Raw genomic sequence first — 13,092 nt, forward strand, 5'->3', positions numbered from 1 at the left:
AGCCAGAGCCCTGGCGGTTCTTTAACAGGGGCCCACCGAATACTAAATCCGAGCAGACCTGAGCATAAGATAGTTTGGGGTAGGAGGGAGAGGAGCTGTAGACAAGTTCCTTCCCAAATATAAGAACATTAAGAAATAGGGTTATACATCTTCCACTACATTCCCTGATCAAGGGCCAGGCCACATTCAGGCAAGTGATAATGGGTATCCCAGAAATTCTTTCCCTCAGGAATGACCAAGCCCAAAGTGGGTTTCAATCATATATTTGCCACTTACTAGACGTCACCATTCTAGATCAAAGTTTCCCCGTCTGTTAAGGAGGTTGAACTACTTGTGCCCAGGCCTTCAGGTTCAGGATCCCAGGGGCATATTGCTGTCCCCCAGGTTGACAAGGCGGGGTGGGGGGGGGCAAGGAATCCAAGTTCCATCACATCAAAAGCTCAACCAAGATAGGAATCCAGCGCCAGGGCCCCAGAAAGCTGGTAACCCTCCCACCATGCGGACCCTGCCCCATCCTAATCCCCCCATTTGCTCCTGACCGGCCTGTCAGCAAACACACCAGCCAGACAGTGTCTAGGGGCTTGTCACCCTGTTAGCAGATTTGTTTCCGGAGACCGCTCAGTTAATTGGCCCTTTATGTAAGGATCAGGACGTATTTGCTCAGGTTTCCCTGAGCGGAGGCTGCAGCGCAGCCCTGGGCAAGGCTGCTTCTAATCCCTGTGCTTTGGGTTTAGTGTCTGGACAAATAGTGGACTGCTCTCCTCTTTTCTAGGGCTCTTGCTTATCACCTCACTCCTTTCTGTGCGCTTTCATCGCCCCACTATTCCCGCTTGTTTTTCTTTGTTCTTTCTTTCTTAGTGTTTGTCAGTATCTCTAGAATCCTACTCGGAAAGAAAGAGAGTGGGGAGGGGGGAGAGAGAAAGAGAGAGAGAGAGGGAGAGAGGGAGGGAGAAAGAAAGAAAGAAAGAAAGAAAGAAAGAAAGAAAGAAAGAAAGAAAGAAAGAAAGAAAGCTCCTCCCCCCCGAGAACACAGAGTGAATTATTTCAGGTTAGCCTGGACTACAGTGAAACCCTACCTCGAAAAACCAAAAAGAAAAAAGAAAAAAAGAAGAAAGGAAGGAAGGAAGGAAGAACTAACTCAGACCTAAAGACAAAAGACAGTTGAAACCTCAAGGGAGGTAGTCTGAAGAATAAGTTCCCCAACAATAGCACACGTTCTCTCCCTCCTTCTCTTACCCAAGGCCAGTGACCCTGAAGCACCTCTGGTGACAGGGTGGCAGAGAATGAGTGAGAAGGGCCAGCGGCTTTGCAGCCCTCTCTCCCTTCCCTTCCCTCTGGCCCTTTCAAACACAGAGGTCCTGTGGATGTTCTGAAAGGCAGTTCTGGAAAGGGAGTGCCTTGAACTTATCTTCTCCTTACCCTCCTAAAATTACAGGCAAAGAGGACATTTTTAAAAATTATTTATTTATTTATTTGAGAGCGACAGACACAGAGAGAAAGACAGATAGAGGGAGAGAGAGAGAATGGGCGCGCCAGGGCTTCCAGCCTCTGCAAACGAACTCCAGATGCGTGCGCCCCCTTGTGCATCTGGCTAACGTGGGACCTGGGGAACCGAGCCTCGAACCGGGGTCCTTAGGCTTCACAGGCAAGCGCTTAACCACTAAGCCATCTCTCCAGCCCGCAAAGAGGAAATTTGAAAGAGGATTTGACAAAAAAAAAAAAATAGAAAATTTCAAGCAGGGAAGATGGAAGGGGTTGAATTTGTGGACTTAGAAGGGAGTTTGATAGTTATGATCTTTAATGGGAAAAGGCATGTGTGAAGGGGTGTGTGTGTGTGTGTGTGTGTGTCCACAGTTAGAGCCAGGGAGCCACACAAAAGGATGGGGTCAGGGGTCGTTAAATAGATGTGGAAGAAGAGAAGTGCGCCTTTCCCAGGGTTTCATTTTGGATAATGGGACAGGGGAGTGATTATGAGCGACACTGGAATCCTACATGAAAGAGTGGTGTTTGTGGGATCAGTCCTCTAAAGGAACTCTCCACCTGCCACACTGAGGGGGGCGTGTGTGTGTACACATGTGTGTTGGGGGATAGCTACCTCAGGCTAACTTCCTTGGCCTAGTGCCAGCAAAAAGGCAGAGAATGTAGCTGGAAATTTTCAGTGACCAAGCTGGGGGCCATTATGGAAAATCTTCTTGGTGGTCCACAGCCTGCATGCCAGCTGGTAGTGTATGAACCTGCTGGTATGTGATTGCCCAGGAGGGCAGTCCAAGGACAGCCTCCCCAATCTCACACTGATTGCTGGCTCTGCCTCTCCCTGAGGCTCACATACAACGCCCAGTCCATTTATATCCTCCTCCCCAGAGCCTGCCACCTCCCATCATTCTCCCCGCCTGGACCTCTTCCCAGGGCATGGATAACCATTGAACATATGTGTGTGTGCTGGGGGGGAGGGGGACAATGACCTAACACCTGCCCCACCCCCACTAGGCTATGCCTGTGAATGAATGGCCCAGCAGGGCTGCCGGCTTCAGAGTTCTGATGCCAGGGTGCAGTGACCCAGCCAGCAGGGGACAGGGGGCCAACAGGAGGGGGGATCAGAGAGCAAAGAGCAGTACCCAGCTGGACAGCAGACAGAGGAGCTGCCCCTGGCAGGAGCCAGAGTTTGTTGGCTCAACCCCTGTAGCTGCTGAGATAATAAGGCAGAGCCCTCTGCCCAGGAGTATCCCTTTCCCCACAGGCTTTCAGTGGAGGAGCCTGCAGTGCACACTTTGCCATATACCCTGCCAAGTCTGGACCTGGAGGCAACTGGACGTCTCAATACAGCTGAAACAAAGGGTAGAGGGACCAGAGCTTTTGTGGCTTTTTTTCATTTATTTTTTGTTATTGATTTATTTTATTGACAGTCTTTACACATGTATATGATATATTTGGGTCATAACCCCCTCCCATTGCCCTCTTGTACCTCTTCCAATTTCCCTTCAGTTGAACACCTTCTTTTTCCCAATTAGCCCATCTTCTGCTTTGGTGCCCCTGGTTTTCCTTATGTGCTTGTTTCATGAGGGTTGCTTACATAAGCATGGGTGGGGTTCTTTATGAGAGAGCATGCAACTTACCATTGGCTTCACCACAACACATACTGTGTCCTGCTCCCCAGCAACCATTAACTGCAAATAACTCCTCAGGGAGGGATGGGCCCATGTCCTCCTCTGTCATCCACAGTGAAAGCTTAATAGACCCAATATTGTATCGGTCTTGTGCAGGTAATGACAGTCTCTATGAGGTCATGAATACAACTGCTATGTCATGTCCAGAAGAAAGCATTTCCCAGCACTCTTCCCCATCCTCTGGCTCGTATGTTCTTTTTGCCCCTCTTCTTCAGTGTTCCCTGAGCCTTGCACAGGGTAATGCAGATGTCTCATTTGTCTCATTTAGCACTGAGCACTCCACACTTACTCTCTTTGATGAGTTTCAGTCTCCTCAACAGTCACTGCTGATTGCAAAAAAGAAGTAATCTATGAGCATAAACACAAATCCCAGATGGGGGCAGAGGTAGGAGGAATGTCATGAGTTCAAGGCCACTCTGTCACTACATAGTGAGTTCCAGGTCAGCCTGGGCTAGAGCAAGATCCTACCTCAAAAGCTCAAAAAAAAAAAAAAAAAAAAACCAAATAATAAAACAAAAACAAAAAAACCACAAATCCTTTCCAGCACTATGAAGGATGACAGCTGGCCAGCAGGGAGGAATCTTCCAGCTCACTTCCAGCTTGGTTTCTCAGTGTCCTGGAACCAAAGCAAGTGGTGTCTTTAGCAACAGGATCTTACCATCTAGTTCTGGTAGACAACCAAGAGTAGTGGCCTGTATTGTTTTGAGAGCATCAGGTGTCTCCCTGACCAAAAACTCACTGGGAGGTATCCCTCTCTTGGCTCCTTTTATAAACCAAGGTAGACAGTAAGGTATTTGTGTCTCTTTTCCTTTATGGAAACCACTAGTCATTAGATTAGGGGCCATCCCAATTCAGTATGATGCCATCTGCATTAACTATACCTGTTAAAAGCCCTATTTCCTAATAAGGTCAGTGGTGTATGACTCACACACTAGAAATTGAACCTACAGCCTTACACATATTAAGCATGTACTCTACCATGGAGCTACACCCCTAATCCTAACATCATATTCTGAAATTCCAGGTGTTAATGAATATTTTGGAGAGGTATTCAACTCAGTGTACTGTCTTTTTATTCCTACCCCCTACTTTTCTTTCTTCAGTATTTCCAATGCTTTCCTATGAGCGCTATTATTCTAGTCTTAAAAAACATTTCATTGAGTCATGTGTGGTGGTGCACACCTTTAATCCAGCACTTGGGAGGCAGAGGTAGGAGAATCACCATGAGTTCGAAGCTAGCCTGAGACTACATAGTGAATTCCAGGTCAGCCTGGGCTAGAGAGAGAGAGAGAGACCCTACCTCAAAAGAAAATACTTTATTATTATAAAGATAATATATGCTCATAAAAAAACACTCAGGAAGTATAAGAGGAAAAATCTAAGTCCTTTCCCCATCAAGTTCTTCTTAATCCTACAGACTTACTTGCCTGAGAGTAACTACTGAGTGTTCCTTGATGTTTGTTCAAATATTTTTTTTCTTTTTTCTGTTTCTTTCTCTTTTATTTTTCTCCTTTACTTTGTTGTTGTTTTTGTTCTGGAAATGAAAAACCAGGGTCTCATAGGCAAATGCTGTACTACTGAGCTATATCCCAAGCTCCAGGCTTCCAGATTTTTAGAAAAACATCTAAGGACCTAGGGAGATGGTTCAATGAGGAAGGCCACTTTCCATGCAAGCATGAGGACCTGAGTATCTGAGTTCAGCCATCTGAATTTGAACCTCAGCACTCACATAAAAAGTTTGTCATGAACACACATGCCTGTAACGTTGGTCTTGTGAGGAGTGGAAACCGGAGAAGCACTGGGGTTCACTCTTCAGCCAGTCTTCAGCTCTGGCTTAGTGAGTGACCCTGTCTCAAAGAAAACAATCCGCCGGGCGTGGTGGCGCACACCTTTAATCCCAGCACTCAGGAGGCAGGGGTAGGAGGATCGCTGTGAATTCGAGGCCACCCTGAGACTACGCAGTTAAATCCAGGTCAGCCTGAGACAGAGTGAGACCCTACCTCGAAAAAAAAAAAAAAAAGAAAAGAAAAGAAAACAATCCAGAAGAGCAAGATGGTCATTATATGGTCCTTGAGTGTGTATGCACAGCACACATATCTGCACACACTCTCACACACACACACATATACCCCACATGCACCCCACCGCACAAACTATACACATGTTAAAAAAAAAGCATCTAGACACCTATTTCTATCCTTTTAAAAACATGGGTATGACCACCTTATGCTTAATAATTGAGGCATAGATGTATCATATATCTGTAATTGGTCTACTGCTTATAGAAGAGTTGGTTTGTTTCTGGGTTTTTGTTTTACAAACAATGCTAGAAATAAAATCATATACATACATAAATATTTTTGTATACTCATATATCTGTAGAATCAATTGTTATTTTGGCTGTTGGTTGGTTGGTTAGTTTGGTCTTTTTTTTTTTTTTTTTTTTTTTAAGATTCAGAGAGACTTTATTAGATTAAGAGGAGGAAGTGCAGAAAGCTTCCTGCCATGTGGAAGGCAGGAAGGGTAGAGAGCCATGTGGGAGTAAGGGTCCCCTTCCCCCAGCATCCCAGTCCAACCAGGCTGAGACAATGGGGATTTTGTTTGTTTGTTTGTTTGTTTGTTTGTTTGTTTTGAGACAGGGTCTTGCTATATAGCCCAGGCTGGTCTTGAACAATCAATAGTGTTTCAGCTCAACTTCCTCCATTCTGGGATTTCAGACACTCACCACCTCAGGTGGTAGCAAGGAAAATGAGCTAGAAAACATTTGCAATTCACACATAAGTGATGATGGTGATTAAGAACAGGGAGACACCAACAGTCATGAGAAATAGCTGGATTTTGGATTTGGTTTGAAAATAGTGCTTTAATAAAGCTTTCCTGATATAAGGAAACCTATAGACTTTGTGGGATCAGTGGGTGATATTGGGAACTTGGTTTATGGTATGTGATGTTTGAGACATCCAGGAGCAACCCCAGCAGGGTCATCACATGGGCAGGTGAATGAACTAACTGAAGTTCAGAGAAATGCCATAGGCCAGCATGTGAATTTGAGCACTCTAATAGAAATTAATTCAAACACCCAGAATGAGATAAGTTACCAAAGGATATAGATATAAGTGGACAGATCTAAGGACAGCACTCTTGAGAACTGTAACATTTTGAATTTATAACTTGAAGAGGAAGAAGCAGGGAGACTAAGAAGGGATAAGAGGAATGTGAGAGAGTGCAGGATCTTGGAAATAAAATGAGGACAAGGGAAACCAAGTGAACAGAAAGGAGTAATCTGTGGCAATGTGGTCACCATCAACTGTGTCATGAGCTGGGTGTTTGTGTTGCCCTTCAGTTAAATGTTGAACTCCTAACACAAAGGGAGTAGGAGGTGATGGCGGGGCTACTGAGAAATCCATGAGGATGGAGCCCACATGAATGATATTACTGACTTTATAAATTAAGCCCTCGAGGTGTCTGTCTCCACCTCTCCCATCATGTGAAAGCACATTGAGAAGATGCCTTTTATAAAGCAGGAAGCAGGTTCTCACCACTGACTCTGCCAAGGCCTTGACCTTCCCAGCCTCCAGAACTGTGAGAAATAAGTTTCTTTCTCTTAGGCTAACCAGGCTATGTCATTTTTGTAGTAATCCAAATAGACTAAGACATACAGGCTGAAGAGTAATGTGGACCACTGAATTTAGTAATGTAGATATCTCTACTCACCTTGTTAAAAGCTGGTTTGGGGACAAAGAGATTGCTAAGTGGTTAAGGCACTTTTCTACAGATCTTATGACCTAAGTTTCATTCCCCAGTACCCAGATGCACAAAGTAGCACCATTTGCAGTGGCTGAGAGTCCTAGTGTGTCCTTTCTCCTCTTCTGTCTCCCTTCTTTCTCTCTCTGCAAATAAATGAATACAAATAGTAAAAATCATTTTTTTTTAAAAAAGCTGATTTTGGTAGACTGGTAGAAACAAAATATAACTGGAATGGATTCAACAATAAATAGAAGAAAGGAGCTAAGGTCTTGGTAAAGTGGGAAAGAGACTTTGAGACAGCTGAAAAACAGTGAGATCATAAATTTATTGTACTAAAAGAAGAGAATCAATATTTTATGTTGATGTGTTAACTAAAATTGTGATTGTGAGGGAGGAAACTTAATGCAGAAAAGGAAAAGCTGCAGGAACAATGTCCCTGAGCAGGAGAAGTGAGGTATATGGGATAAGTGAATGAGCTTGCTAAGCTGGGACACAAGGTAGTTCATACAAAATGTAGGTAGAGGGACACAGATGCTGAAGGTGGTAAGATGTGGTATTGAGAGCTCAAGGGATTTCCTTCTCTTCTGATTGCTTCTCTATTCTCCATGAAATAGGAAGCAAAATGATCAGGTTAGAGCAGATATAGTAGAAGCCCATTTAAAGCTAATGAACATACATTAGAAGCCTTGTACATGTTCTTATCTTTTTCCCTAGGTACATTCAGCAGTCAAATTGCTAAAGATTGTGGGTGAGAGCTGGGGATATGGCTCAGCAGCTAAGGTACTTTCTTGAAAAGTCTGCAGGGCCTGACTTAAATCTTCAGTGTACACACAAAACCAGATGTAAAAAAGTGGTGCAATTGCAGGAGGACCTGGCTCACTCATTCATCCATTCATTCTCTGTCTGTTTCTCAGTCTCTGTATCTCTGGAAAATAAATAAATAAAATCTCGTAAATAAGATTATAGATGATACCAACAGACTCACCTGAGTGAGAGTTGAGTGAGGCTGTACGCAGGGAATGTATCTGAAGATTACCATGCCAGTTTAAGATGAGTAAGGAGGGAAGTGGGGCCATGAGTGGACAAACTGAAGGAGCCACAGCAGAAAGGAAAGGTCAATAGAAAGGAATTGAGATGAACATATTGTTCTGCTGTGACCTAAGATTTGTTGCAATGGGAATAACAGAAGTGTACTGGGAGACAGTGATAGAAAATGTAAATGCTTGAATTGAAATCATAGAGAAGTTCAGTCATTGGTTATGATGAAGTCTAGTAGGATATGACCATAGCTCACAGGAATTCATAGCTAAGGTTGAATAGATGAGATTGTGGGGTGGGACAGAAGGTCGTAAAATTGTGCAGAAGTGATATTAAAGTCATATTAAAATCATGGAAAACTAGAGTAGGAAAAGGAAGAGTTGGTAAGAATGGCAGTAATGTAGGAGTTAAAATCTGCAGGGAATGAAGTGCGCTGACCCCAGGCATCAGTAGAGTGGTCCTGAGATGGCAGGTAGCAGTGTACTATGACACTGCCCTCACAGGTGGGGGATTTTGAGTGAGGAGGAAAATGAATCAGATCAACAGTGGGAAGCAGGAGTATGCCTACTCCACCTCGAAGCCCTGGAGTGCAGGGTCATGAGAGACAAAATACCTACATGACTTGACTATATATTAACAATTTTAAAGTGTTCACCTTTTCTGCCTGGCACACTTTCTGTGGTCCTTATTCTGATAATATTCTTGTTGGATTTCAACTGTACACGGGCTTTAGTCTTCAGGATTTCTTTTTTTTTTCTCAATTTTTATTGACATTTTCCATGATTATAAAAAGTATTCCATGGTAACACTCTCCCTCCCCTCATTTTCCCCTTTGAAATTCCATTCTCCATTATATCCCCTCCCCATCTCAATCAGTCTCTCTTTTATTTTGATGTCATGGTCTTTTCCTCCTTTTATAATGGTCTTCTGTAGGTAGTGTCAGGCACTATGAAGTCATGGATATTCAGACCATTTTCTGTCTGGAGGGAGCACGTTGTAAGGAGTCGTACCCTTCCTTTGGCTCTTACATTCTTTCTGCCACCTCTTCCGCATTAGACCCTGACCCTTGGAAGGTGTGATAGAGATGTTACTCAGTACTCCAGTCACTTCTTTCCAGCCCTATGATACCTTCTGAGTCATCCCAAGGTCACTGCCATCTGAATAGAGAAGATTCTCTACCCAAGGTGAGAGTAGCACTAATATAAGGGTATAAATATTAAGAGAAGTGCTTACTGGGCAATTGGATAAGCATAGTATATACATTTTTCACATCAGCAGTTGTTACACCCCTAGGGCTCATGACTACCCCTGTTTTATGTTTTCAGTACCAGGGATGTATTCCTTCCCATGGAGCAGGCCTCCAGTCCAATTGGAGGTCAATTGGTTTCCACCATGACAGATGTGCCACTGTTGCACCAGTTGGCTCACTTGGCCTGTCTGGCTGATTATAAGGCTTGCAGTGTTCACTGCTGAGTATCTTCACTGGTGGTATCTATTTCTCCCATTGAACTACATGCAGAATGGCTTCTTCCAGCTTTCCGTCAGCTGATCTACATGGAGGAAGTTACCAGCTCAGTTCAAGCAGAATTTCTCAGTGGTCTTGCAGCTCAAGTATGTGGAGTCTTCAGCAATAGCGTCATCCTATCGATTCCTGGTGGGAAACAAAGGGCCTTGGCAATGGCCTATAATGTTTTTGGGACATCAGGGACCTCCCTGGCCAACAACTCACTGGAGGTATCCTAACCTGGCACTGAACATTTTCTAACAACGATCTATGGCTCCTGAGTGTTCCATTGCCTGAAACCGGAGCATTCCATATGATATGATTTATTTGCATTTATTTGATTAGCCCTCCCTCCACCTTTCCTTTACTCAATCTCTTCCTCTGACCTCACTTTGGGCATTTTTACCCCCGTTAATCTATTCTTCTACTTACAATACCAACCTATTAAGTACCCTCCTCCCTTCCTTTCTCTTCCCTTTATATATCCTTTTTAACTTACTGGCCTCTACTACTGAGTTCTTTCCTTCTCACACAGAAGCCCAATCATCTGTAGCTAGTATCCACATATGAGAGAGAACATGTGGCGCTTGGCTTTCTGGGCCTGGGTTACCTCACTTAGTATAATCCTTTATAGATCCATCCATTTTCCTGCAAATTTCATAACTTCATCTTTCTATACTGCTGAGTAGAACTCAATTGTATAAATGTGCCATATCTTCATTATCCACTCATCAGTTGAGGGACATCTAGGATGGTTCCATTTCCCAGCTATTATGAATTGAGTGGCAATAAACATGGTTGAACATGTACTACTAAGGAAATGGGATGAGTCCTTAGTATATATGCCTAGGAGTGCTATAGCTGGGTCATATAGTAGATCAATTTTTAGTTATCTTAGGAACCTACACAGTGATTTCCACAATGGCTGGAGCAGATTGCATTGCCACCAACAGTATAGAAGGGTTCCTCTTTTTCCACATCCCCGCCAGCATTTATGATCATTTGTTTTCATGATGGTAGCCAGTCTGAGAGGAGTGAGATAGAATCTCAATGTAGTTTTAATCTTCATTTCCCTGATAACTAGGGATGTAGAACATTTTTTAGATGCTTATATGCATCTGTATTTCTTCTTTTGAGAACTCTCTATTTAGCTTCATAGCCCATATTTTAATTGGCTTGTTTGTTTTTTTATTATTTTACTCTTTGAGTTCTTTTTATATCCTAGATATTAATCCTCTATCAGATGCATAGCTGGCAAAAATTTTTTCCCATTCTGTAGGTTGCCTCTTTGCTTTATTCACAGTGTCCTTTGCAGTACAAAAACTTTGTAATTTCATGAGGTACCAGTGGTTAATCTGTGGTTTTATTGCCTGAGCAATTAGGGTTGTATTCAGAAAGTCTTTACCAAGACCAATATGTTGAAGGGTTTCCCCTACTTTTTCCTGCAGCAATTTCAGAGTTTCAGGTCTGATGTTAAGGTCTTTAGTCCATTTGGACTTAATTCTTGTGCATGGAGAGAAAGAAAAATCTATTTTCATCCTTCTACAGATACATATCCAGTTTTCCCAGCACCATTTGCTGAAGAGGCTGTCTTTTGTCCAATGAGTATTTTTGGCATTTTTATCGAATATCAGGTGGCTATAGCTACCAGGACTTACATCTGGGTCCTCTATTCGGTTCCATTGTTCTACATATGTGCTTTTGTGCCAGTACCATGCTGTTTTGTTTTTTTGTTTTTTTTTTACTATGGCTTTGTAGTATAGGTTAAAATCAGGTATGGTGATACCACCAGCCTTATTTTTGTTGCACAGTATTATTTTAGATATTCGAGGCTTTTTGTGATTCCAAATGAATTTTTGGATTGTTTTTTCTATTTCCATGAAGAATGCCATTGGAATTTTGATGGGGATTGCATTAAATGTGTAGATTGCTTTTGGAAAGATTGCCATTTTCACAATATTGATTCTTCCAATCCAGGAACAAGGGATGTTTTTCCATTTCCAAGTGTCTTCTGCAATTTCTCTCTTGAGTGTTTTATAGTTTCCATTGTAGAGATCCTTTACTTCTTTGGTTAGGTTTACTCCAAGGTACTTTATTTTCTTTGATGCAATTGTGGATGGGAGTGATTCTCTGATTTCAACCTCTGTGTGTTTGTTGTTAGCATATAGGAATGCTACTGATTTCTGTGCATTTATTTTGTATCCTGCTACATGGCAGTAAGTGTTTATCAGCTCTAACAGTTTGCTGGTAGAGTCTTTAGGGTCCTTTATGTATAGAATCATATCATCTGCAAATAATGATAACTTGATCTCTTCCTTTCCAATTTGTCTCCCTTTTATGTGTGTCTCTTGCCTTATTGCTATGGCTAAGAATTCCAGTACTATTATTACATAAAAGTGGGGACAGTGGACACCTTTGTCTTCTTCCTGATTTTAGTGGAAAAGCTTCCAGTTTTTCCCCATTTAATAATATGTTGGCTGTAGGCTTGTCATAAATAGCCTTTATTATATTGAGATATGTTCCTTCTATTCCCAGTCTCTGTAGGACTTTTATCATGAATTGGATTTTGTCAAATGTTTTCTCTGTGTCTAATGAGATGATCATATGATTTTTGACGTTCAGTCCATTTATATAATGTATTACATTTATCAATTTGTGTATGTTGAACCATCCCTGCATCTCTGGATAAAGCCTACTTGGTCAGGATGAATTATCTTTCTGATATATTCTTGTATTCTGATTGCCAATATTTTGTTGAGAATTTTTGCATCTATGTTCATGAGGGAGATTAGTCTGTAATTTTCTTTTTTTGTTCTATCTTTGCCTGGTTTTGGTATCAGGGTGATGCTGGCTTCATAGAAGGAGTTTGGTAGGATTCCTTCTTTTTCTATTTTATGGAAAAGCTTAAGAAGCAATGGTATTAGTTCTTCCCTGAAGGCCTGGCAAAATGCACCAGTGAATCCATCTGGGCCTGGACTTGTTTTACTTGGGAGTTTTGTGATAACTGCTTGGATCGTCATGCTTGTTATAGGTCTATTTAAGTGATTAATCTCATCTTGATTTAATTTAGGTAGGTCATATAAATCAAAGAAATCATCATGTTGGAGGGTGCCTTTAATCAATATAAAGTGACCATTCTTATCTTTCTTAACTAACGTTGGACTGAAGTCTACCTTGTCAGATATTAGGATAGCAACCCCTGCTTGTTTTCTAGGTCCATTTGCTTGAAACACAGTTTTCCAACCTTTCACCCTAAGATAGTGTCCATCCTTTGTAGAAAGGTGGATTTCTTGGAGACAACAAATTGAAGGATCATGCTTTTTTTTTTTTAATTTTATTTATTTATTTATTTATTTATTTATTTATTTATTTGAGAGAGACAGACACAGAGAGAAAGACAGATAGAGGGAGAGAGAGAGAATGGGCGCGCCAGGGCTTCCAGCCTCTGCAAACGAACTCCAGACGCATGCACCCCCTTGTGCATCTGGCTAACGTGGGACCTGGGGAACCGAGCCTCGAACCGGGGTCCTTAGGCTTCACAGGCAAGCGCCTAACCGCTAAGCCATCTCTCCAGCCCAAGGATCATGCTTTTTAACCCAATCTGCGAACCTATGCTTTTTGGTTGGGGCATTGAGGCTG

The sequence above is a fragment of the Jaculus jaculus genome, chromosome 3 (genome assembly GCF_020740685.1).
Source record: "Jaculus jaculus isolate mJacJac1 chromosome 3, mJacJac1.mat.Y.cur, whole genome shotgun sequence".
Taxonomy (NCBI): Eukaryota; Metazoa; Chordata; class Mammalia; order Rodentia; family Dipodidae; genus Jaculus; species Jaculus jaculus.